This window comes from Leopardus geoffroyi, chromosome B4, assembly GCF_018350155.1.
Source record: "Leopardus geoffroyi isolate Oge1 chromosome B4, O.geoffroyi_Oge1_pat1.0, whole genome shotgun sequence".
Lineage (NCBI taxonomy): Eukaryota > Metazoa > Chordata > Mammalia > Carnivora > Felidae > Leopardus > Leopardus geoffroyi.
In genome coordinates, this window is record NC_059341.1 from 54,542,860 (window position 1) to 54,546,661 (window position 3,802).

The 3,802-nt window shown below is 40.7% G+C and overlaps 1 pseudogene; it reads right to left on the reverse strand.

The window, feature by feature from the left end:
* Positions 1 to 1,113: 1,113 nt before the first annotated feature.
* On the reverse strand, positions 1,114 to 3,131 carry LOC123591548 (annotated as a pseudogene).
* Between the last annotated feature and the right edge of the window lie 671 nt (positions 3,132 to 3,802).

Genomic DNA, 3,802 nt, shown 5'->3' on the forward strand with positions numbered 1-3,802 from the left:
AGTGTTTATCAAGATAAGCGTACTCTTAATTCCCTTTATTTCACCCATTCCCCCACCCATCTGCCGTGTTGGAACCACCAGTCTGTTCCTTATGTTTAAGAGTCTGGGGCGTTTTTTTTTTTTTTTGTTGTTGTTTGTCTTTCTTTGTTTTATTTCCACACAACAGTAGAAAATATGGTATTTGTCATTCTCTGACTGACTCATTTCACTTAGCATATACACTCTAGGTTCATCCATGTTGTTACAAATAGCAGGATTCCATTCTCTCTTATGGCTTAGTAATATTCCATTACATAGATGATAGATAGATAGATAGATAGATAGATAGACACACACCACATCTTCTTTATCCATTTATATCAGTGGATGCTTGAGTTGCAGTCATTATCCTGGCTATTGTAAACAATGCTGAAATAAACATAGGGGTTCATATATCTTTTTGAATTCACGTAACTAAAAAGATTTTGCACTAAAATGAAACCATCAACCTAACAAAAACGTAACCTAGTCAATCAGAATAGATGTTTCTGTTATATTCTGTAAGGGGTTAATACCCAAAATACATAAAGAATTTATATAACTCAATACCAGAAAAACAAATAATCCAGATAAAAAATGGGCATAGGATCTGAATAGACATTTTTCAAAAGAGGACATAGAGGTGGAGAAGAGACTCATGGAAATATGCTCAGTATCACTAATCCTGAGGGAAATGTATATTAACACTATAATGAGATACACTTTACACCTGTCAGAATGGATGAAATAAAAAAGACAAGAAAAGCAAGTGTTGACCAAGATATGGAGAAAAAAGAACCCTCATGCACTGTCTATGAGAATCAACTGGTGCAGCCACTATGAGAAGCAGTATAGAGGTTCCTCAAAACATTTTAAAAAGAACTACCATATGATACAGTTATTCTACTACTGGATATATTTTTTAGGTAATCTTTACACCCAAATTGCATCTGTAATTCACCAATCAGAGATTAAGAGTCGAATACTCTACTTACTGAACTAGTCAAAACCCTGCTGCTACTGGATATTTAACCAAAGAAAATAAAAACAATTTTCATAGTTTAAAAATAATTTTTTGAAGCCAGAGAGCAGCTACAGACACTTGAAAAGTGGATATTTTTTTTTAAAATGAGAAAGAACAAAGATACATCCTTCGTGCCATAACACATACAGAGCTCAGTAAGTTTTACCCTACCAGCATGTCATGAGCTTTCCATGTGCTAAGGGTACTCTTCATTATTGTGCAGGGGACCAAACCACACTCACATGTGATAATGTTAAACCAAATATGTACTGGCACTGCTGAGTTCAAGGTCTGCAGTTTAGGCCCTAAATTAAGTGGAGTTTGTTAATATAATATTCATACTGTGCTGTATCCCATAGACAAAGGAGATAATAAACCCAATCAGCATCCAGACACCAGACAGGGCCCAGGTTCCAGCTACCATCTGCATCATAAGGTAAACATTCACAAAGATGCTCAGTAGTTGGAGGAAAGGCAGAGCAGGGACCTTAAAGTAAAGGGGACTGGAGTTCTGTGGCTGTCTCCAGATGACCCCAGTTATCCCAGTGATGAGAACCAGGAGCAGCACAACCCCTGAAATCCACACTGGGTCTCCAGAAAGCAGAATTGGCCACTGGGTCAGCACCAGGCACAGAAGAGTGAGAAGCAGAAAAAGCAGTGAGGAGCAAACATAGAAAACCTGGCCAGAGAGTGGAGTTGGGGTGGAGCTAACTGGAAAAAGTAGTCCCTGTAGAGTCAACCTCTCTGCTGCAAGTCCATTCTCCTCCTGTATTTCTGCTTAATTTGCCCCTTTCCTCCTCTCAGGCTGATACCTGAGGATGAGAACACAATAAACAACCAGAGAGTAAGACATCAGGGACCCAGTTGAACTGAGATCCACAATATCAGTGATTCCCAAGAATAATGCAATAATGGCTGCAATAATGCCAAAGATCACAGTGGCCATGATACAGATGTACACTCTAGTATCAATGCTAGCAAAGACAGGTAACACGAGGCCATCCTGTGACATCACATGTATCTCTTGACGTATGGGGGGGCATAAATCCCAAGAGAGTGGCAGAAAGACTACAGAAAAATCCAAAAGCTACAAAATAGTAGGCAGGGGCCCAGCCAATATGGAGAAATGCCTCGGGCATGGTGCTCCCAGGTTGGAGCTGGTAGTAAGCCTATAAGCCTAGGTGCTGAAGAGACACAAAATACATGAAAAAGCAGATGAACAGTGAAATCGCAAAGCCCATGGGGATGGAGCACTGGGGATTCTTGGTTTCTTCAACTCTAGTAACAATTTTTTCAAAACCTATAAATGCATAGAAACAGGTTGCTGTTCCACGGAGAATCCCCTCAAACCCAAAAGGCACAAATCCTCCAGAGCCCAGAGGGTCCAATGTAGAGGTGTCATCGAGTCCATCCATTACATAGTCCTCTTCTGTGAGTGTCCAGTTGTGCAGGTCCCCCTTAATGAAGCCAGACATGATGACAAAACTGAGAACCAAAAGTTTTACCAATGTGACCACTTTGGTAACCGAGACAAATGAAATATACCACAGATTCCAGAATTCTATGAGCAACAATAAAAGGCCCAAAACAAAGAAGTCTAGATATCCTGTAAGGACATGGGAAACATATGCTTAGGTGCTTCCATGAAGGGTCTGAGAGATCTTGTCCAAACGTAGGTAGTCAAAAGCTAAGATCCATGCCCGGGCCACCATGGCTGTATCAGCAACAAGGGAGAGGATGAGATTCCAGCTGGTGATGAAAGCCCAGAGTTCACCAATAGTGAATAGGTGTAGAGATATGAAGAGCCAGAATGGAGAACAGGGGCACTAATCTCTGCATAGCCCAGCCCAGCCAACATAGAAGATAATCCAGCTACCAAAAAGCAGATCACAATGGATGGTCCTGCTTTACCTCTGGCCACCTCACCAGCCAGGACATACACACCTACACCCACTGTGTGGTTCACACCTAAGACCACTAAATCCAGAGTGCTCGGGCTTCTAGCTGGGTCATCTCCAGCCACTGGTGGCCACAGCTTATGTCTGTGTACCAGCTTTTGACCAAATCTGTGAAGTACCTGATACAGCATTCTAGCTGGCATTGAAAACAATTGTCGGATCAGAGAGCTGTAGCAAGCCCAGGGAGTGGAAAGTCTTGGATCAGGTTTGGTGAGGCTCCATTAATCCTAGTTGGGTGGGGGATGTCAAGTTCTGTTGCTCAGGCTTCAACTCTGCTGCTTCATATTTCATCTAGTATGTGCTATCCTTCCACAATGCCTAAATAAACAATAAGTGTTTACTAAACAATGGTGTTCAACCAACCAACCAAAGCTTAGAAGTTGCATGTCACCTGTTGCAGCCCAAATATCATAGAAACTGATACCAAGAGATATTACAGACTGATTGACCCTGCTTTACCCACAGAACAAATGCCAGATACCTCCCAACATTCTATTTTTCATACACTACATGACATAATCCTGTTTGAATTCATCTAACTCACTTAGATTCATGTACTAATTAAGCTGTAAGTTCACAACAGGGCATGAATTTATTGTGCAATAATTCACATGCGTGATGTTTGCTTAGTGCTTGGGCATGAGTTATAACACATTAATTCATGCACTAGTGGGCCTCGTTGCAATTACAGAATCACTTTTTAAATATCATCTGAGATTAAAATACACATATTGGTCCTCTAGTCTTAAAAGACAAATACCATATGATTTCACTTATATGTGGAATTTAAGAAATAAAACAG